The sequence below is a fragment of the Phoxinus phoxinus genome (assembly GCF_949152265.1).
Source record: "Phoxinus phoxinus genome assembly, chromosome: 15".
NCBI lineage: Eukaryota > Metazoa > Chordata > Actinopteri > Cypriniformes > Leuciscidae > Phoxinus > Phoxinus phoxinus.
Window position 1 is genome coordinate 31,234,084 of NC_136890.1, and position 24,184 is coordinate 31,258,267.

At 37.0% G+C, this 24,184-nt stretch overlaps 1 protein-coding gene across 2 annotated transcripts in view; it reads left to right on the plus strand.

Annotated features, from left to right (window-relative positions):
- Positions 1 to 2,157: 2,157 nt before the first annotated feature.
- LOC307012352 (leucine-rich repeat transmembrane neuronal protein 4) overlaps positions 2,158 to 24,184 on the plus strand; it is a 177,100-nt gene continuing 155,073 nt past the window's right edge. Inside the window, exon 1 of one of the 2 annotated variants that reach the window (XM_079638904.1) lies at positions 2,158 to 2,294. The gene's annotated coding sequence lies outside the window, so the exon portion shown is untranslated. The remainder of the gene's footprint in view (positions 2,295 to 24,184) is intronic. The other variant, XM_079638902.1, reaches the window with a different exon arrangement.

Sequence of the window (24,184 nt, forward strand, 5' to 3'; positions counted from 1 at the left end):
TAATGTCCTTTGCAGTTCAGTTCATACAGCACAGATCAATTTAAACTAGTCGTAGAATGTGTGCTATAGCCATCATGCTTTAGACCTTTCTTTCTTCTTCTACGCTGTCCCTTATAGAGCATTAACATTTCATTTAGACTGGATCTGGACATTCTACATAACTGGACTGCATTTACAATTGCATTAACCAAAGATGTTCAATCCTTTAACGATTGCAGGTAATGGACAGAAGAGTTATTAACATGTCTATATGTGTGGATAGAATCCATTATGTTCTTAGATGCATTCTCACCCCACTTTTAAAGCAATTAGGTGCTATCCGCTTGTATTCAGTCACTCGTGATCAGTGTGGAACGGCTTCAACTCACCTGTGATTACCCGTCCAACAACTTTAAGAGCCGGAATGTACATGAAGTTCTCTGGATCGTGCGATTTATGTTCAATGAGGACAGCAGTGAGCATGCGGGGCACATTTCTCGTCACTTTCTATATGCAAACCGGCCATGGCCGCGTCTGTCTGGCATGCTTCCTGTGCTTTATTTATGGAGCCTCATAAATATCATAGGCATATCAATAAACAATGTCAAATTTTCATTTTTTTCCCCCTTACCATAATCAAATCACTCTTGCAGTAATTCTTCCTGATCTAGCATATCACATGGATTAATCTACCCAGATTGGAAAATTTAACTTGTGGGTTTTCAATCACATTAGGAACGTAGAGATATTTTATTCACGCTTGTGCAAAAGTTCTGTTTTATTTGTGGAGCTGGAAACATGCGATCTTAAATAGTTCATGATAGCCTCTGAAACAACGGTCGATAAAACTATTCACAAATTAATGAGACTTTTTCATGCATTTTAATTGTTAATTTGATATAAAAGTTACCCAACCTCTCTGTATTGACTGACTGCCTGATTGTTTATTGAATTTGACTGTGAGATGTGTGTTAAAATGTTGAATTATGTTTTTTTTTTTAAGACACTGCACTAACTCAACATTATTCAGAGCAACACGTTTGTGCCTCAGTCCAAGTTCTCTTGTTTTACCCCAGGAGATTATTTTTGGGTTTGAATATAAATGTCGCTAACGGTTACATTCTGTGGTGTTTGTTCGTATGATGCAATGCAATGCAAGATTTATGTGATACTCTGAAGAAGGTGGAAATAGAAGTGCGAGCGCAACTTCGCAGAAGTCTATAGTGCCATAATAGATGCTGTTTGCCCGGTCTTCCTTTGATGAATGTTTTCCATATCAGATGCAGACTTGAGGCCAGACTCATCTGTCTTATAATTCAAACTCAAAGAGCAATTTCCAGGCAAAACGTTTTGCTTCTGGATTTGTACATTTCACTGCATGTGCGCCAATAGCTTGTGGTGCAGCCCGCTGGATTTTACACTGATAATGATGAATGCACTATTTGTTCTGCTGTTTGTTTGACCTCCACATTCTTTATGGGTGTAAAAGCGTGGTGTTAACTGCTCGGAAAAGGCAGAGTCCGCTCTGGAGGATGCATTATTATCTCATTATGGGCTAAAGCCTGCGAGTAAAGGGGTGACGTCGGATCACCTGACACCTCTGGCTCTGCCACCTGGCCATACTGCAAAACCTGCATGTGGTTTGAACTGCTTAGAGTGACCTGATTTTTTCCCCCTGTAGCCAACAGCATGTACTGACACACATCGTAATGACTGGACAAACGCATTTTATATGTGAGAATGGCATAGCGCATAAAATGGTATTTCACATGAACATGAGCTTGGTTTTGTAGAGAAATTGTCTTGCAAAGAATAATTCATTCTGAGCAAAATGAAATAAATTTTGCCTTTGAAAAAAGTTTATCTGAAAGTATTCTGATGACCACATTTGCATAGAATTCTGTGCATAAATACATACATAGCAAAGCAACTATAATAGAATTAAATATTTATAATTTATATGGTGCTAGCAGTAATAATGAATAAAACATTGTTAGAATATGACTGCTTCTGAATCGCTGTCAGTAGAGAAAAGTATCGCATATACCAGTAAGGGATAACTGGGCCATGCTAACCAGTAAAACCCAACTTTTAATTAGGGTGCTAGACACAGCCCAGTTGTGTGGAAAACTTTCAGCCAATCAAATATGAGGGGCTAAATTCTGATTGGCTGGCTTTATCACCAGTCACAGCATTATCACCTGCAGCTGTTGGAAAGAAGCAAACAAACATGTTTTGGAAAGAGAAAAGGAGGGATTGTTCCATATGGGAATAAGTGACAATATATTCTGGAGTACAATACAGCGCAGAATCATGTGAGTTATGATCTTGTCATTGTTTAACTTTTAGAATTGTGTCCCCATTCTTTCTTTACAAGTAGTTAGTTAGCTGGCTAGTCGGTTAGCTGGCTAAATAAAAATCATATTTTGAAATGTATGCATATAGTTTTATATATTTCATTTTTATATTGTGTTGATATTTTTTTTAAACCATTTGAATTGATTTGCCATTGTTTGGGACCATTGATTTTGGTCAGGTTGTTGTGATTTTGATGTGTCATTTTCCCCGCTTGGGCCTGTGTTTCTGTTTCCAGCGTTATTGCATTCGTGAATCATCATTTTTGCCTTGTATGTTTTTTCTGTTGCACTGCTGTTTTGCAATTTCTGCTGATCTAAATGTGTCGGCATGGTAATATTATCTGTCTGGCTGACAAAGATGAGATTTTGTTGAAATTGCGAGAATGACTCGTGATAGTCTTGGAAGCATCATTTGGAATGGATTGAAAAATATTGTTATTGTTGAGCCCTGCTAATCATTGTCATATTGCTTTGCATCAGGTTTCCAATATTTTTCAGTTCAATCTTTAATCGTGATAAGAAGACGTGCTTAACTGCTATTTAATGGTTCTTTAAGACAACCTGCAAAGTGAATATGAAGTGTTAAGTTTGTTAAATGATATTTAGCAAGCTGGAAATTATGTTATTTGCTGTGCAATCAATCTTATGGTGGGGATTAATATTGTTTGACATGTTATGGTGCCTCTGAGCACTATGAAAGGAAGTTCCTTCTCCGTTGGGTAATATCAGGCATTTGGCCTTGGATATCAAAGAAACGTCAAATAAATCCCCCAAAATTCTGACGAAATGCCATAGGGAGTCGATGGTAAATATTTCACAAATGAAAGGTCTAGGACATCAGACACATCTGCCCATGAGAGCCATACAGTCACATATGTTTGCTAATTTTTAAGATGCACTGAAAAGACCAATGCAATGTATTGATTAATGATAACATTGATTATATGCACAACATTTATGCACAATATATTGGTATAATATCAGTTTATGGTTGATTTTTGATATTTAAATTAATTTTGCTGTTTCTACTGAGAAAACTGGCACAGTATTTCACTTCAGAAGAGATCTCAACAATGCCTCAAACTGTGCTCAGATTTCTGAGTACATTTTACATACATTTTGAGTCAAATTCTCTGATTTTAAGTAAAATGATCTGAGCTGTTATCCACATTAATTGTATAGCTCTGCAATAAATATTGACTCATTTGTATCTACTTAAGATCTTTAAAAGCTTTAGAGCTGTGGAAGTGAGATATCTGTGCAGTACTGTTTTCCTCTGGAAATATACTATTATATATTTAGCAAAAACAGCACTTATGTCTCAAGAACCATTAATACGCCCCCTTTGACCATTTAATTACTGATAAAGCTAACATGTCTAGTCTTCAACACATAAGCTGTAGTTACTCTATTAAAGCCAAGAAGATGAAAGCCAAACTTTGTTCTCATAATATCAAAAGATCAGAGTTTAAAGCCAGAATGAGAAGGCTGAACAGAACCGGACATTCACCTGTCATAATCAGAGCAGAAGATCACAGAGGAAAAAGAGTCCGAGTCAGCGACTTCAAGGGGACGGGCCTTGAATCGAGCGAAGACGGCCCCTTCTCAAACCGTGCTAATGATGGTAACATTTCCCAACAAAATCATTATGCCATTTTTTTTCTCGCAAAGAATATCGTTCTGTAGCTGGATGGATAATAATGAGCCTGAGTGCAAGTTCAGCTAATTTAACAGACTTCCTTCGCCAAGAAGCTCTAATTCTAACTCACGTCCACGCGAAATCATTAATCAAGGGCCATCTGCAATTACCAGGCCGACAGCGTGCTCATTCTCACCTTACTTCTGTTCTGGCTCATTTCTGCTCGGTGTCCGCAGGTTAATAAAGAAGAGGCAAGACCTCTTCCAGAGCTGCGTGATGGTTCGTAACACTAATAAGGCCAGTCATATTTTCTATTATTAGACTGGAAGAATCCCACTGTGTGCTACAACTTGCTGGACATGACCGTGACCTTGACCGTTTCGCTCGGCACACATCTGTAACCTACATATGATTTGGCTCCTTTGTTTTTAAGTGACACATTTGCAGCTGAATTTATTCTGTCAGTCATTTTCAATATTTTTGTCCCAGTCATCTGCCCTAGATCAGATTATGTGCCTGTGAACGGCAAAAACACATTTTCTGGCATTCATTTTAGGCCACTTCAAATCACGGCATTGTTTAAACTTTGCCTTTGCAAATGCAAAGCCAAATATTGTGAATGTTGAACGTTATTCATGATAATTGTGCAAGCAAATGTGTTTCATGGGCCCTTTTTCATAGAAGGGCTTAGATTAAGCCAGGATTAGGCCTTAGTTCAATTACGGCATTTAAGCAGATTTTATAAATATGCCTTAGAAAAAAAAGAAAAAAAAACATTACTGGGGTGCACCTTGAAAAAAAAAAATGACAGTGTCATATTTTTAGATATCTCAGTGCAAGTTGCTTTCAGTTAAATAAGTGCAAGCATGCATTTTAGTCTGGCACTATGGGTTAAACCTGGTCTGTGAAACCAGGATGATGTTTTAAGTGAAAACGGCAGTTAAGAAAACATCTGATCGTGGAGATGTGGATATCTTTGCACCGGCATCATGTCGTGAAATTAGGTATTTAAAACTTCACTGTTATGATAGTTTGATTATTAACTATATTTTAAACTTTTATATTGTTCTGGCCATGTGAGAGTACAGTTTGAATGAATCCCTTTTCTTTGCATGACTTATTGAAAGCATTATCCTGAACATTGTATAAGCATTCGTTTCATATGTTATAGAATAAATGTCATGGACTCGGGCATCCCGAGTCCTTCACATAAAAATCAGTCTACTGGAGTTTTTTTAATTTTTAATTTTTATTAAGATAATTAAAAGATTTGTTACAAGCTGTTCACACATTGGCAATACAAAGCAATGAAAACACTTATAAAATATTAAAATTAAAATTAACTCCTAAAATTCTGTTGAAATTTCAGTTTCCATGATTTATTGACCACATAATATTTTACAGTGACCAAAATCATGTTGTTTCAGTGGGACGACGGCCTTTTGAGATTTGCAGGAACTGAAATGCATTAAGTGAATCTATTTCCTTGCACAATTAATTCGGGAGCGTGGTGCAAAATGATTTGGGCAGTGCAATCTGGCGGGGCTTTATTGTAAACACCATTGGTGTTTGTGCATTAGGCCTCGCAGTAAAAGTCCAGCCTGCATGCACACGTGCGTGTGAAAGAGTCCGACAGACAGACAGGGAAAGTCTGTGGTCATGTGTCACACTGCCAGATGGGAAAGATTTCTGTCAGAGAGGCTCTGCCTTAAGACCTAATGAAATCTTAATTCTAACGCAGCCGTCACTGAGAGGGATATGCAGGCAGGGATTTATGAGCGGGAGACAGAAGTGGTCAATATTATAAATCTTGAAATCTGCCCTAATGCTGAAACTCATGGGATTAGCACAGTTTCTCTCTTTCAGGACCAGATTGTGGGCTTAGACTGTCTCTGATAGTGTGATTAAATGTCTTTTTTAATCTGAAGATGAGGATTGTGGAAAACCACGTCCACGGAGCACTGTATGATGCCGTTCACACTAAGGCCACGGTTTATTGTCCAGTGGGGAATATATGGGCAGAAGAGGTCAAACAGTGATATCTGAGAAGGAGGTCAAAAAACAATGATGGATAGTGGCTACAATTGAAATGTTATTATGGATAGAAGCTTGAAACAAAGATTATTTATTGCATAAAGTTTACGCTTAGTTTCACGTTTGGTCCATATTACAGTATTTTGCCATACACTGACCCATTTACAGTAGACCATTTCAGACTGACAAGCAAAATAACCAATCACGTGGCGTTTAGTGGCGAGGCGGTTTACCAAAAATGTTGAAGAAGCCAGTCAGTTGGGTTGAATTTGAATTTGTACTATATTGAAAATTATTATGTATTCTTTTACCTGGCAAACGTGTGGAATGATGGATTTTTTATGAAATAAGCTTATGCTCACCAAGACTGCATCTATTTGATAAAAAAAATGCATTAAAAATAGCAATAATGTGAAATATTATTACAATTTAAAATATATATTTTTTTCTCTTTGAATACATTTTTATTTATTCCTGATGCAAACTGAATTTCCATTATCATTACTCTACAGTTTCCAGTGTCACATGATTCTTCATAAATCATTATAACATGCATTTGACACTCAATTGTTATCAATTATTATTGGTGCTCAATTATTAATAATGATTCTTATTATTATCAGTCTAAAAAATAGTTTATGCTGCTTAAAAGTAAATACATATAAAAAAATATGAATTCATTTTCTTTTTAAATTTTACCCTAAAATATTGAAATGTGCATCAACGTTTTCATAAAAATATATAGCAGCACAACTGTTTTAAACATTGATAATAATCAGAAATGTTTATTGAGCAGGAAATCAGCATATTACAATGATTTCTGAAGGATCATGTGACACTGACTTTGTTGACACTCTGAAGAATTTTGCTTTGCATCTCAGGAATAAATTACATTTATATAAAATGTTTTTAAATCGGAATCGGTTATTTAAAATTGCAATGATATTTCAGTATTTTGAGCAACTAAATTCCACCTGAACATAAGAGACTTATTTCAAAAACATAAATCTTAGTTATTTCAAACTTTTGACTGATAGTGTATGTCTTTTCACTGTAGGTTTTCATATTTGACAGTTACCACACTTGATTATTATTTTAGCAATGACATGATGTAATTGAGCATGGGAATTTGTTGTTCCAAATTTATGTGCGATCTGTTTGGCATATATTTGCATAAGACATTATTGAAATATTTGACCAGCTTCAACCCAGTCTGTCAGCTGAAGTTTATATATATATATATATATATATATATATATATATATATATATATATATATATATATATATATATATATTGTTACATATATTGTAACATATATGTTACTCTTATTCCAAAAAAAAAAAAAAAAAGATGAAAGAAAGAAAAGAAAAGCACATCACTGGGAAAAAGTGAGTCCAGGCAGCCGTGCGGGTCTCTCGTGAGGATCCGTGTGTGTTAGGACTTGGAGAAACTCACAGATCAGGTCCTGAGAGTACTGACCGAACATAACATCTCAATGAGATGTCCATTTGGCCCAGGAACCTGCATCAAAAAGTGGGAATTGAAAAAGACATGGGTGGTGAAGCAACACCATATGTTGGAATCAATGATGTCATGCTATTTATAAAGGCTGTAGTGTAGGGTATGATGTGTCCATCATATATACGATTTTTTATTTATTTTTTAAATGGAACGAATTAATTCAGTAGCCTATACTCAGAATGATTTGTCGGGGAGTTTCTTCTTTAAAAGTCATTACTGAAATTAAATAACTAACTAATGAAGTCTCACTAATTAGATACACGGTAATTTGGAGAAAATATTAATTTCAGAATAATTACAGCATTTGTACATTAAATTGAATGAAATGAAGAGGAGATACAGACATTACTGTATCTTAAATCTAGTGTCTCTTAAACTTACCAGTTTCTATCAGAGTTACTGATATGTGTCCTATAAAGTTAAAGTAACATCAATGGGATGTCCTTTCAGACATTTTCGGATAATTTTTCTCTTTTTTTTTTTTTAAAGTGGTGGTATAATGCCCTTTTCTCAAGATGTAAAATAATTCTCTAATGTCCTCAGAGTGTGTATGTTAATTTTTAGCTCAAAATACCCCACAGATATTTTTATGTTAAAGTCACTTTTTGAGGATGAGCAAAAACACCTTGTTTTGTGTCTGTCCCTTTAAATGCAAATGAGCTGCTGCTCCCGGCATTATATCATATAATAAAGATGTCTTGTCCGCGCTGCTGGCCAATGGAGGTCGACGTCCGCACACGGCGGCCATCTTGCCACAGTCAGCTCGCTCACTCGTAACATTGTGTTTTAATGGTGCATGTACTTTTTAAATAACCATAACTTGCTAAATTTTCTACCGATTTTCAAACGGGTTGGTTTGTTATAAACTTCAGAGATGTAGTTATGACACTGCATACTTATGAATAATTATATTGTGGCTAATTATATTATATATTTCAACATGTTCAAGCATCCAGAATTATATCCACGCTAATAACGTTTGTAAGAAACCAAACCGTTTGTAAATCCGTCAATATTTCAGTGAGATAAGAGTATTTGTGTTCGTGAAGATCACTCACCTTACTTCAGATACTACAGAGCTCGCCAGAAAGCTTGCCTGTGACAAGATGGCCGCTGGTGATGACGTTCGAGACTCTGCCTTAAGACGCCTTATATGGATATCTATGGCTTCGATTACCTCACACACACTCACTGAACATTTAAAAAAAGTTTAGCCTTTAATGTTCAAACCAGAGTCAGAAAGATGGAGTGACTCAAGAAGAAGTGAAAACATTTCTGAATGGTTAGTTGATGAATGTATGTAGCTTATGTGTAGTTATCTTCTATAGTCATTGATTAGAATATTCTGTCGTGTTCCGGGGGTGTGGTTTATGATGTCACTAACCCGGGAGGAATGTTGTGTAGTCCCTACCAGCCGTTTGTTGTATTCCTTAAAAAGCAATTTCTTTAAAACGAAATATCTCCCTTTGCGTTGTAACTTTGCAGATGTTGTTTATGCTCAAACAGAAACATTACACACTAACTAAAGTTAGAAAAGTGAAATCATACTCAACAACCCCTTTAATGAAACAAGTGCCTAATCCCTGTGTTATTTGTTTTAGTTTTTACCATGGTATTTTTGTTGTAAGGGAACGTTGGGTGAAGTGCAGTCTGGCAGTAGGAGGACAGCAGATGTGTATTAGTGATAGTGGAGGCGTAACAGTGACAGATATTGAGATTTGTCCTCTTGCTGACTCACTCCCTCGCGGATGCTGCTGATCCTGCAAAATACTGTAAAACAAAAAGACACTGATGAGGGTGTAATGTCAAACAGCTGTGTTGAGCCACTTAAATTGTTCTCCATTGTTTCCGCTTTCTCTCTCACCCCAATTCTCTTGTTAGTGTAGTGTTGGCACGGCTATATTTACATTGCTTCTGAAAGGATCAGGGAATGGCATTAACCATGGCTCAACATACACTCCTAGGCATTGGCTTCAACTTAATTCTCTTCATTATTATTAAGAACATTGATTAAGCCAGAAAAAGAAAAATGTTTCCAAAACCAGCGCACATTATCTAATGCTGTTAGCAATAACAGGAATATACAAATAATTAATTTTGTTGTGAGCATGTTGAATGCATTTAAGACTGCGTTAATGTGCCTTTTTATTGAGCTCTCATCACAAAAGAGACAAACCATCTCCGTCTGCATCTGTTGTTATCTTCTGCAGGCAATCCTATTGATTGAAGCAAGCAAGCTGATTTAACCTTCACGCCAGCATTTATAACGCATTACCTGCACGCCTGTAAGTTCACTATAATCAGCCAGTCAGCATGTGTGTTTGTGTGTATTGCTTTATTTACACATCATTTTTCCAACGCAGGATATGTAGATGCCCTCAAATGGAGGATTTGTCTGATTTAAACTTTAAACTTTTTCTTATAGTTTTTATGAAAAGTTTGGGGATGGTAAGATTTTTTTTTATGCTTTTGAAAAGGATATGTTAACTTCACCAATGCTGCATTTATTTGATAATAAAAAAAAAATACAGTAAAAACAGTAATATTGTGAAATAATATTATTATTATTTTAAATAACTGTTTACTATTTGAATATGTTTTAAATTGTAATTTATTCCTGTGACCAAGGCTGAATTTTCAGCATCATTACTCCAGTCTTCAGTGATCATTCAGAAATCATTCTAATATGATGATTAATGAGTTGCATGTGAAATACTGTACGTAATTCAAATACTAAACACATCCCTGAACGAAACTTTGTGCTTTTTTAAACTAAAATAATAATTTAGGTTATTTATAAATCATTTTTACTTTAATGTGCCCTTCGAATATAAATGTTCATGCAGTGTAGCTATTTGTTTATATGTAAACGGTCTGCAAAGTTTTAAAGATCAAAGTCCACGACAAATAAAGTTATTGTCTCCTAAAAGAAAAAATCAATTCTGAACGGCTAAAGCAAGTCATCAGTAATTCCAGTCTCACTTCCTGTTACATACGTAACATTTAACAGATTTGCATAATGCCAGTCTATGGTTTTCATTGGCTGCCCGCAAACTACATCTACTTTGAGCCGCCCTCAAAAACTGTAGTTGTAGCTGAGACCAAAACTTTGGTTCGTATTGTCGGCAAAGCGAGAAGATGCTGTTTTCTGTGTTGCGAATCCACTTTGCTGCACTTCAAAAGGATGAGGACTCGTTCAACAAACGACATCGTTCATATCACTGTGTATTCAAGAGCTGAGGAAGTATTTCTGACACACACTGTAAGCTGTCGACCAAACATAACAGACTGGCCATCTGACCAATCAGAGCGTAGACTCTCGGAAAGGAGGGGTTAGGAGAGACTGAATCTTCGAACTAACCTTTTTCAGACTTTTTGAGAAATTAGGTGAAGTGTATATTATGATAAAATGAAAGTGCTATTTGACCTTGGATGCCTGTAAACCTGTTAGGAGACACAATTAGGAACCTTTAGTATATATAGCACTATAGGGGCAGTTTAATTTATCATGAGGGCATCCCCAACGCACTCTGTGAAATGTCTGCAGTGACTTCTTCACAAATGCAAAGGTGACAAGCCAATGTTTTGAGTTATGATTTGCATCTCATTACCCCTGTTTCTACGCTGGCCAGCTTCAGTGCCCTCACAAGACCCGTGATTCCCTCCGAATCTTCCACATCTGCCACATGCACTCCTCATCAACAGGTTTATCATGAGACAGGCCTGTGCCAGAGAGCTCATTAGCTGGTGGCCCGTGGCAGTGGTGGAAGTGGACCGGGTACAGCTAATCAGGGATGAGAAGTCTTTATGCCAGAATTCAGCCCTTTTAGTCATACAAGTCACCAGTGATTTTCACTTGTGCCCAAAGCTTGACAGGGACTTGCTAGGGACATTGTTTGAATAATTTACGCTGAATAGATAAGCTGTTGATTGTGTAAAAAATAATTTCCTGATTTTATAATAAGTGATGAGTGGACCTTGGTGAAATAGGATGGACCTCAATTTACAGTACATGTGTTTTTTTGTGTGTGTTTCTTTGACAATTATGGATTTAGGAGGAACTTAAGATGTTTTGTTAGTGACAAGCACAGATCATAAGATTAATTATGTTTCTTTCTTGTTGAGTGACTGTAGACAGATTTAATTTTTGATACTTGTACTGTATGTACCTTCTGCACAGCGTACATCAGAAAGGGCCTGTAGACGAGCTGCAAATCCGCACAACATTCCCCAGGGGTTCAGCTTCATTTACTCTGCGCATGGTTTGGTTACTTTATTTTAAGACACCAAATTAAACAAGGTAACTCTGGCCTTGACGCTATCATAGAGAAGAAGCAGTGGAATCAAAACTAAATTATAAATAAATGTAATATATATCAACAACTAATAGATCAAAGTGGCTATTTTTGTGTTTCGTGATTAATGAGTCCGGTAGTGTGTTTTTTTTTCTCCTCATACTTTATAAGATCCTCCACCTTGTTAAAGCCCAAGGGAACGGCATGGAAATGCTGGGGAAATATCCTACTTTTCTGAAGTATCTGCCAGTTTGTTCTACTCTTAGATGACCTATTATGAAATCAGTGAACGGGAAGTGAGCTCATTATTCTCTTAAGTAATGAATCACCGTCTTTATTGACTAATAGAAAGAAAGAACTAAAAATAATATTATTTGTGCATCCATGCATAGAACTACACTATATAGATTTTACTCAAATCTGACTATTTATCATTAAATATGTATATACAGTACCAGTCAACAGTTTAGAGTAATAACGATATCTTATGCGCACCAATGCTGCATTTATTTCATCATTAATACAGTATTATTGTGAAATATTATTACAACCATTTTCTTTTTGAATATATTTTAAAATGTAATTTATTCCTGTGATGCAAATATGAATTTTCAGCATCATTACTCCAGTCTTCAGTGTCATTGATGGATGGATATTTTTTTTTAAAAAATGGCCTCTTTTCATTAAGTGGACATAAACCACATGGAAGGAGTAGATGTATTGAACACATGGAGATCAAATACACTCCACAACAAACGGCTAATACGCATTATGTCCTCATTATAGAGAAATCAATTCCATCCATCAATGTCATTTAAATGGCACGTATTTGTTTTCTCTGATTACTTTATATGTTCTAAACAGCAGTCTAGTTCATGCTTCTTTGCTCGGTATCATTTTTCTAATGCCGCAGTGCCAGCTGGCTACATTAAGCCGCGTCTCACGCTGCTCAAACACTAGTGACCCAGTGTAAGTAAATGTATCTAATGATCAGGGAAGAAAAAGGCCAGCCTACACTGCCAGCAGGAGAACGGGTTATATTCTAGCACAGCATGCCGCGAAAAAACTATCTATGACCCAGTTTTCCCTCAAAATATTAATGTCAGTAATATTAAAGAGGTCATATCATGGAAAACAAACAAACTTTGTGGTCTTGTGAAATACAAGACTTTGAAAACCTAGGATGCAATACAGAAATGAAGTTTTATCCACTTTACATGCAAAGTTCACCAGCGGCTACAGATTGTTGTTTACATTCACTTGATTGACAGGCGATCGGACCAATCATAATCCGCCATCCACCGAATCCGCCATTTTTGTCTGACAAAGCAGTCAGGAGAGTTAACATTAGTAGATTAACGTTGTGGATTTGAACTTGAAAAACGGTGTGAACTGACGTCTTTCCACAGTTAAATTAACATTCCACCTTATGTTCATTTATGTTCATTTGATCATGCTATAAATGAACTAGAAGGAAGAGATGATCGGTTTAGACTCTGTCAGACACGTTAAAGAGCCACAAAACGGTATTTATTGTTTACATTTGACCAAATGTGAAAGTTGAGACTGTTTAATATCAAAAGTAACCTGGTCTGCTCTGTCTGTCAGTGTGTTGTCAGTGTCCTCTCTGCTCCGCGATGTATTTTTCACTGCGTGACAACATGTTGTGTGTATGATAGCGGCGTGGCTTGTCGTCGGTCATAGCAACAGTAACTAAAGGGCAAAATGGCGGATGGCGAAGTATGATTGGTCAGATCACCTGTCAATCAAGCTCCCTGCGAAGGGTCAATTGCCATGACATTCGGTAGCACTTTATTTTACAGTCATATTCCTCATGTACTTATTATAGCAATTACAAGAACTGGGTAATGTAGGTACTAACCCTGCACCTACTCCTGAACCTAACCGTAACCCATGTAGTTACTTTGTATTACCAATAGCTGTCATACTTTATATATATATATATATATATATATATATATATATATATATATATATATATATATATATATATATATATATATATATTTTATATATATATATATATATACATAATTCAGTGGGTATGATGTTTTGCTTTGAATGTGAATTTTAACTACACATTCCTGCAGTCATAAAACCGAATCTTAGATAAAATCTAAAAGCCATTTGATTGTTTGTGAATAAAATCCCGTCTGATTGTTCAAGGACACATTACAAATATATATATTTTGCGATGTGGGGCAATAACAATTTCAATGCCATCTCTGTTCTGCATTCCGCAACTTAGTGTTTGACAACGAACAACTAAATGATGACTTTTTGCTGCAAGAAACCTTGACTAACATTATCTGTGGGCTTCAGGAATAAATAAAACAGAAATATGTATGATATGACGTCTTCAAGCTTTCCATGCTGCATTAATCTGTTGAGAATAGGCTAGTAGTCCGTGCTGTAGTGCGTGTGTCTGTTGGAATCAACTGCATGTTTAGCTGAATGCATTTGAGGACGTTTTCTTTGTGATATTTCTGGAGAGCTTTGCCGGGCATCTGTGCGGAGTCTGACGAGCTCTGCCTGACTCATGACTCTCATTGTCTGATTCACTCCGTCACTGATGCCACACATCCCGTCTGTGAAGCAGGCCAGAGTTGACACGTGGGACCGCTTCATTGCTCTGACATACTGTATGTCCCTTCTACCCCGCTGCCGAGGATATTTTTAGCTCCCGAGCAGAAGCCCGGCCTTAACAAACAACACACGGTTCTCCAGAGCAAAGCCTGTGGTTATCTGTGTTAATTACATCGTTAATGTCAGCCCTCTGTCTCACTCTCTTCATACACTCTCTCTGACACCCTACACTGGCTCTTTAGCTCTGGTCCAAAACCTAGTCTGCCGCCTTGGTGTCTAGATAGACAGCTGCCTTCTAAGGCTATGTGTAGGCAGCAACTCTGCATGCAACACAAATAGAGAACATTTTCTGATTCCAATAGATTTTAGTGCTAAACTAACAAGTCAGCAGTACTCTAATAAGCATATATCATGTGCACACAACTAGTCAGTCTTACTGGTTGGTTTACAGTTACTTTTTTCAGTTTGTTTTGGTATTGAATCAAATATGAACAATATACTTGTAATTCTGCTGACTCATCCGCCGTCTTAAATTGTTTCTATAAGTTCATCATAATAATGCCCTTTTTGCCTAATAATTTTTGCATTATAAGGATTTTTGCAGAAAATTTGTTTTTTTATTAATAATGCGTATTGTCAATAGGTTCAATAGAGGCTGGCAGTATTATTTTATTATTATTTAAATACTATTTTAATTTTAGATATACATTTTTAGTAATTTTGTTATATACCTTATTTTATTTTAGTTTTCAACTTAAATTTATTTATTTTAGTTAGTTGCAAAACCACACTAAAAAATTGCCAGGAATTTACAGGATTAAAGAGCATTATTTTACAATAAATTACTGTAGTCAGACATTTACAGTGAAATTAATGCGTGCTGGGTCATTTTCTCACGGATTTCTGTTAATCAACAGCAAAATGATGCTGACATCACATCTGATATTTATATTTTATTTTATAAAAAACTTAAGTGAAAATTATAAAATGTTGCACTGTGATGTCCGCATCATTCTGCTGTTGATTGATATAGTAATCCTATATTACTGAAAACACACACACACACACACACACACACACACACACACGTAGAAAAAAATAGTCAGTAATTGTATCAATTTCTTATACTAATATGAAATAAGTACATCTGCATATTGGATTTATTTTTTCACTTGGCTTGGTAAACAATGCATGTTGGGATGGTCCGCATTTTTCCCTAATTTTTTGGCAGTTTTGCAGAAGCAAGATACCTTAGATATCTTTAGAGCCAATAAAAACACTTTGGTGTTTCTTTCTGCCTGTCAGTCATCTGGTGCATTCCCACATTTGGGAAGCGGAAGCTGAGACTTAAGCAGATTATTGTAGTTCAACACCCTATTCAGTTTGCCATCAGTTATCAGGGTGTGGTTTTGAAGTGGGACGGTGTCTAACTCATTGAATGCCTGACATTGCTTACAGCACTTTTAAAAGGCAGTCTAAGGAAGCAGTTCACTAGGTTTTGAACATTGCTTCTGTCGCTTTTCTCTCCACACCTGAAATGTTCACCTAAAATCCCCGGGGGCGTCTTTCACAGGCTGATTTGCCAACACCACCCGCTTCTCAAGATCCCACCGGCTCTTTCCAGAGTCTAAGGCCGTCTCGCTTGAGATGACATGGAGTGCTTCAGTCACACGGGGTGACCTTAGTTTTGATGTATGTCCCGCTCGCGTCCGCGTTTGCCTTGTGAGGCTGAGCAGCTGCTGACTCAGGGGCTGAAGGGAGTGAAAACTCTCTCTGTGCATCCATCATTAGATTTACAGGCTCCGCAGGTCTCCAGAGCTCCCAGTCTATTGGATTTATGACTCTCAAACATATTCATGCCCCTTTATTAATACCCTTGCACCCTGTAGGCGGCTGTGTGTGGGAGTCAGTGCTCTTCTGAAGGTGGAGGGTCATGTCACGTCACTGCTTTGTTATGTTTGTATGATAATGAACATCTGCATAATGTACCCTCATGTAACAACATGTTGTGTAATGCAACTGTGAGGTGTTTGCCCGCATGCATAACTCGTCGCCATGATGCTATGTGTTCTGTGTGGTTAATACTTTGTCACCATGACATCAAAATGGCCTGTTTTTATGTTTTATGGAATATTAATTAATTATGATTTATCAGTGCACATCTTTTTTCTTTTTTTTTTTCTTTTTTTTTAGTTCATGTGCTTCATAATCTAAATCAAAATAACGTACTGCTCTTCCAGCAACCTCTCTTCTCTTCTCCAATGACGTGTTTACTAAAGTGAGGGCGGGGTCAACCTGTCACTCACATAACATCATTTCCCTAGAGACAAAATCAAGTCCCACCCTACATTTTTTCTTGTTAGAGAAGCCGTTTCACTCGGACATACGTCACAAAAGGGAAGAAAAGACTGTCGTAATGTCCGTTTATGCAAACTTTAAGCAACAGTAGTGTCCTTTTCAAATGTTGTTTTTTACAGTTTTTTACGATCGCTATGACAGTTTTTTCAATACATTTAACAAGTTTCCTAAACTCTTAACACACCAACACACCTAAAACACACAATTGGCAAAACGGTTAATTTCATGCTCAAAATCACACATTGTAAACTAAACTCCAAAACTAATTTTCAAAATACAATAATACACTAACACAATACACTATATCTAACAAAACACTGCAAACATGTTTCAAAATCAAATAATTATTCAAAACACTAACACATGTTCTCTTCCAACAGGAACATTTAGTCAATCATAACACAATGACAAAAAAAACACTAACATCAGCTGAAATTACAGAAACTGCATTATGTTATGTGTCACGTCTGCCCTTATACAATAGACAGTATACTGTGAATATACATTTTTCTCTACATTTTTGTTTTGTTGAGTTTAGTAAATGCATGCATTTCCTTTCTTTTGCTGCAGAAATTCAATACAAAAAAATAATGACCATCTCAGAGTAGCTTTATGTACAGTTTATGAAAAAAAATGACAAAGACAGAATTGCTGCAGTAAAACCTTTATTTGCAAAAGGAAATTACTGCAAGATATACCTCTCCCTTGTCCTGGTCCTCGTCTTCCTCTCCCCCGTGCAGGCATTTTTTTTTCTTTTTTTTTTCTTTCTTTCTTTCTTTCTTTCTTTCTTTCTTTCTTTCTTTCTTTCTTTCTTTCTTTCTTTCTTTCTTTCTTTCTTTCTTTCTTTCTTTCTTTCTTTCTTTCTTTCTTTCTTTCTTTGTGTTGCTCTATATTGTTCCTTTTCCACACACGATCAGCCCAAAGAGTCCTCTTATACATTATAACATATGGTCATGCGATTGAAAGAACCTCAACACCTGAGTGTGCTTCTGGATGGGAATCAGCTGAAATTTATATATGTGCAAAACTTCAATAAGCTGTTGCTCAGTAGCAATGGAATAAAATACAGGGAATATATTTGTGTTTCAATTCACAATATGAACAGCTGTTCACTTTGACTTTAGCCTATATAAGTTTTGTTTAGAACATGATGTTATCTGTTCTGACATACAGTGTGAAAGCATTTGTAAATTTGGCAGTAAAATTACATTGTTTTGTTATTGGTTGAGCTTGTGTGTAAAAGAAGTTCAAGCATTTTAAATTTGTGTTAACTGTATGCATTTTGTGTCAAAGCAACAAGAAATGTGTTAATTGTATAGCCTACAAAAACGGATGTTGTGCTAACCGTGTTAAGAGTTTAGGAAACTTGTTAAATGTATTGAAAAAACTGTCATAGCGATTGTAAAAAACTGTAATCTATTGCATCAACGCTGAAAAAAAGGGACTTTGAAACAGTTTTCACTCATACATTGCTTGTAAATTCCACAAATATTTACAACAAATTGGTAACATTGAATTTAATGTGAAAGCTAGAGGACTGAAATATTATTTTCTTAGCAGCTTTCTTATGATCAACTTTTTAAAGCGCATAAGGCGACCTACTGCAAAATAAAATGCGTTTATGATTCATTAAACTTTTGTGCTCTGATCTCGGCACTGAACTTCTGTCAACGTATTTTGAGAGAAGCATTCATTTTTCTGACAGAAAAAAAAGGTCTAATTTATCTCATGGCCCCGAATGCACTTGGTCTTTGTGATAATTTATGCTCACTGCTCTCTTTAATTTGTGTGTTATTGAACATCCGGAGATGTTCATCCGGAGATGTCACACCTCTGACATCATCAGAGAATTAAATCTTGCCGTAAGGCAGCATCCACATTCTGACTGTCACATCCATTAACACTCCGTTTTCAATGATGACTAATGCCAACTGTGATAATGTGTTGTGTCATGCTGGTGTGAATGAATTTATCCTTCCTTCCTTCCTTCCTTCCTTCCTTCCTTCCTTCCTTCCTTCCTTCCTTCCTTCCTTCCTTCCTTCCTTCCTTCCTTCCTTCCTTCCTTCCTTCCTTCCTTCCTTCCTTGCTTGCTTGCTTGCTTCCATCCTTCCTTCCTTCCTTCCTTCCTTCCTTGCTTGCTTGCTTGCTTGCTTGCTTGCTTGCTTGCTTGCTTCCATCCTTACTTCCTTCTTTCCTTCCTTCATTCCTTCCTTCCTTCCTTGCTTCCTTCCTTCCTTTCTTCCTTCCTCCTTTCCTTCCTTCCTTGCTTGCTTCCATCCTTTCTTCCTTCCTTCTTTCCTTCCTTGCTTGCTTGCTCCCATCCTTTCTTCCTTCCTTCTTTCCTTCCTTCCTTCCTTCCTTCCTTCCTTCCTTTCTTCCTTCCATCCTTCCTTCCTTCCTTCCTTCCTTCCTTCCTTCCTTCCTTCCTTCCTTCCTTCCTTCCTTCCTTCCTTCCTTCCTTCCTTCCTTCCTTCCTTCCTTCCTTCCTTCCTTCCTTCCTTCCTTGCTTGCTTGCTTCAATCCTTTCTTCCTTCCTTCTTTCCTTCCTTGCTTGCTTGCTTCCTTTCTTCCTTCCTTCCTTCCTTCTTTCCTTCCTTCCTTGCTTGCTTCCATCCTTTCTTCCTTCCTTCCTTCCTTCCTTCCTTCCTTCCTTCCTTCCTTCCTTCCTTCCTTCCTTCCTTCCTTCCTTCCTTGCTTCCTTCTTTTCTTCCTTCCTTCTTTCCTTCCTTCCTTGCTTGCTTCCATCCTTTCTTCCTTCCTTCTTTCCTTCCTTCCTTGCTTGCTTCCATCCTTTCTTCCTTCCTCCTTTCCTTCCTTCCTTCCTTCCTTGCTTCCTTCCTTCCTTTCTTCCATCCTTCCTTCCTTCCTTCCTTCCTTCCTTCCTTCCTTCCTTCCTTCCTTCCTTCCTTGCTTCCTTGCTTCCTTCCTTGCTTCCTTCCTTGCTTCCTTCCTTCAAAAATTTGTAGAACAACGTTCAGAAGTAAATTTCACAAATAATTACAAAGAAACAGAAACGCATTGAAACTTAAAACATACTCCAATAATCTTTGTTATATTTACAACTGCGAACAAATAATACTTTACAGTGACAAGTAAGGCTTTTGTTGGATCTATAAAGATGTATTATTATTATTCTTTTTTTGTAGTATAATTAATATTATTCAGTGTGAAGTTAGTTTTGAGAAATCGTCTAGCATCATTTGTAGTGTATGTATATTTTGTTATATAATAATGCAAAGACCTTTTTCATTTTTGATTTAAACGTTTAATTGCATTTTGTGGCAGCTGTATATCTGCATTAAGATGCCAATTTGGGGTGATTTTTATCCTGAGAAATTCTACAATCTTAGTATAGTCGCTCTTTTAAAATTCATTGTGTATTGTCATCGTATGCCGACCCTGCATTCAGTGTAAGAAAGAGGTCTCACTACCATATGAAATATCTATACAGCTCATCAAAGCCAAAAAGCTCACAACATTCTGCCACGGCACACGCTTTTAGTCTTCAGTCAGAGCTAAAAGCTTTACATAGAAAGAGAGAGAAAACTGAAATGTTACACTCAATAATAGGCACTTTGTCAAGTCGTTTGACATATCCTTGACATGTTTCATCTCCGTTGAGCATCTGAATAAACATTGTGTGCTGACAATGTCATGGCTGATTATTGTATTCATATTCCACAAAGCATTTATATTCAACTTGTGCTTTCTGGTGTTGAGAACATATTGAATTAAAGAAATTTGGTACTTTTTATTTTCATCTTCAATTTCTAAAGGGATAAGCAAACATGATGATATTTAACGTTTCATTTGGTCAGTGTCTAAGGTCAGATAAATATATTTTCATTCTAAATCTACCAGTATTTACGGTTTTATGCATATAAATACACACAAATGCATTATTTACGGCATGATAAATCACACCGACATTATGAATTGACCTAGTAATGAAAATGTAGATTGCATGAAATTTAATTTGCTTAAATTTGTCTCACAGTAAGATATCGGCCCTCCTTATAATGAACAGCTGCATCAATGAATACACATTCTACTAATATTGGCTTAGATTTATAGTTTATATTTACATTTGTATTTTAAAACGAAACTCTAAACATAATCGTGTTTGCTTTAACATGCTTACAAGTTTTTGTCTGCTGGATTATGAAATAGGGTGGACAATACCATTGAAATTGGAGTATGGACTCTCAACCACCCCAAACTAGTGTGTAAGAAATGTAAATGAGAATTTATAGTGACATTTTTATTTTATTTTCAATTCAAATTTCCCAGAGGATTTTTGACTTTATATCTTAGAAAGAATATTGAATGAATCAGGATCAGATTTTCATGTTGTGAATGGCTTTACGTGTCCTCTGGGCATTTTTAATCCTGGATTTTGAATCAAAATCTGGAATTAGATGTAATAATCTGTGGGTTTTTGGATGACACAGGTACCTCTTGATTTTAAATGTGGCTCAATGAGATGCAAAGGTCATGCTAGAACGTCATGCATACAGACAACTTAATCTAATGGTACAATAAATCATTAAACAGTTGATATTATGATTAAATCCTGAATGCATTAACATGCGAATTAGAAAACTAAAGCCAGAGATACATAGCAACATTTTTTTGCTATTCTGCCATCCAAGTCAAGTCACCTATATTTATAAAGCACTTTTTTACAATACAGATTGTTTCAAAGCAGCTTTACAGTGATAACAGGACATTAAAGAAAATAACTTTTCCTCTTCAGTCGTCCCTACAGGTTGGAAGCGGAATTGTCCATTACCGCTGTCGTAAATAATTTAGCCTCCCGCCACTACTGTCGCACACACACTCACTGTTTATCCAGCACCGGCTCTGGAATGAACGATGTCCAAAGACAAGGTAGAGTATGTTGCATGATTTCATGAAAGCATCGACATCAGAAACGAAGAAAAACTAAATAATGACTATTGTAACGCTTGACGTAAAGCAAGTCAAATTTGTAGTTTTCTTATGTCTCATTCGAACTACAGAAACGCGACCCAATCTGGCAAACTTACATAGAGTAGTTATAGCAGATATAGGGTCGTAAAGCGGAGGCAGAAGTGCCGTTCACCGTTACGACTTGATGAACCAGTGACACGATTTTGGAAACATTATTTTTAGTGTTAAACATTTTCTTTAGTGAAACATTTTCTTTAGTGTTGCTTTAATGCAACAAAGTTTGTTTGTGCTGTACAGCAGATTTTTAAGAAAATGTGTCAAAGTCCAGCTTAAGAAAGTTCAGTGATGGTTAATTTCTGTTGTAAAAACGTTATTAATTTAGTTAATTTATATATACACATTAATTTATATATATATAGCCACTCTGATAAAAAAAAGAAACAGTGATGTCATCGTCCAGCTCAGTTCTCATATAATGGTGTCATTGCAGGCAGATCAATAATATTGTTGAATATTAAGTGTCCCTAACTAAGCAAGCCAAAAGCCAAAGGGGACAGTGGCAAAGAGCCAAAACTCCTTTAGGTGACCGAATGGAGAAAAAAGCCTTGGGAGAAACCAAGCTCAGTCGCTCAGTTCTCCTCTGGCCAATGAACGGACAGTGTATTATTATGATTCAGGCAGCATTACAGGTCAGAAGTCAGATTCGATCAGAACATTCAGAATATTACAGTTCCATCTGGTTAGAGATCGGAGTTTGTTGAGGATCAGTGCCGATGGCTGTCGTGTCGATGAGGCCTTCACATGGGGTCTAATTGACACAATCTCTGCTGACACTTCAGGGATGCATTGTGGCCGTGTCTAGGCGCAGGTCCACCATCTGATCTGGATCTGTCCCGGATCCGGCTGACTACATCATGCGTTGTGGCCATGTCTAGGCACAGGTCCACCATCTGATCTGGATACGGCCCGGATCCGACTGACTAGTGCTGGTGCTGCCACCTCAGCTTTCAGGATCAAGTTCATCTTTGAAGCATCAATTACAGTGCTATTCGACTGGTCAGTCACATGGCCACTGAAACCTTCTTGGAACCTCTTAGCAGATGGATAATTTGGAAATTCTGGTCTCATCATACTATCTCTAATTGACTGACCGATCTCACTGCCAATTTGTTTTATGAGGTTACTCATCTGACCAGACATTTCTGACTCCTGCGGAGCGAACTCATAGTTACTGGCTGCAGCGATTGGACTATCCCGCATATTAATTCTTTCGTCGGCGGAACCACCAACTGTTCTACCCCGGCCTGTGCTACAGTACTCAGGATCCTCAAACAGCCTAGTTTTGTCAGGCGTACTCAAAAGACTGCCCCGCCCTCTACCAGCGGTAAATGTAGTGTCCCACCCCAAATCGCTTTGTCTAGCAGCCATTCCCCCCAGGTGTCAGAATACGTTCTCAAAACACAAAAATATAAACAAAACAAATCAATCGTAATGAACCTGTTATAACTCAAAGAAAAAAAATTCTACTGTTCTTACAAAATTTTTTTTTTTTTTTTTTTTTTTTTTTACGCAGTCCTCCAATCAAAGACCCAGTCAATTGATGTTGCGAAGTACCTTCATCCACACAGTTCAGTCCAAAACAGGTAAGTTGGTGACACTCTTCGATGATCCAGCACGCTGTTCGCTTGATCCAGCTTAGTCACAACTCACCAGTCCAACAGTCTGAATATGCAACTTCACAGTCAAAATCACGTGACGCAGTTCATCAACAATCTCCTCCTAGACACAGCACAAACTGTCTGACGACCGGACGCCTCTGAATAAACAGCAACAGATAACTGAAGTCCCGTCTCTCCTCCAGCACTCCTCAGCTCCAGTCAAACTCGACGTCAGCAATCCCGGCGGTCGACAACGATCAACCAATCGATAGGTCACGGCACCAGTTTTGTAGCGGTTGTTCCTCTGCGTTGTGTTATTTTAGGATGTTATAAATAAAAGGATTTTCCACACAAAGCTGGTCGTGCTAAAGATGAATTTAATCACAATGCCTGTGTGATAAAACACAAACAAACAGGCACCGTTAACTGCAGCTCTTTTCGCTCTTTTGCCTGTTAACCACAAAATATATGTTGTTTAATACACCAGGTAGTCAACCACAGAACACACTACACAGTACATTATATTAATAGCCTGGATATATATATATATATATATATCTAGTGTACCCATAAAACATACATACACATACCCATCCATTTATTATCTATCAATTTACTTTTTATCTATATCTATATATTATATATGACCACTATTTAATCGGAATGTTGGGCGCTTGGCCGCTAACACATCTCACTCGTGTCACACCCACGCGCCGCCATTTCACGCAATGCACTATTCACTCAATAACAGAGCACAAATAAACTTAACGTAACAAGTTAATGACTCAAACTAATAGTCAA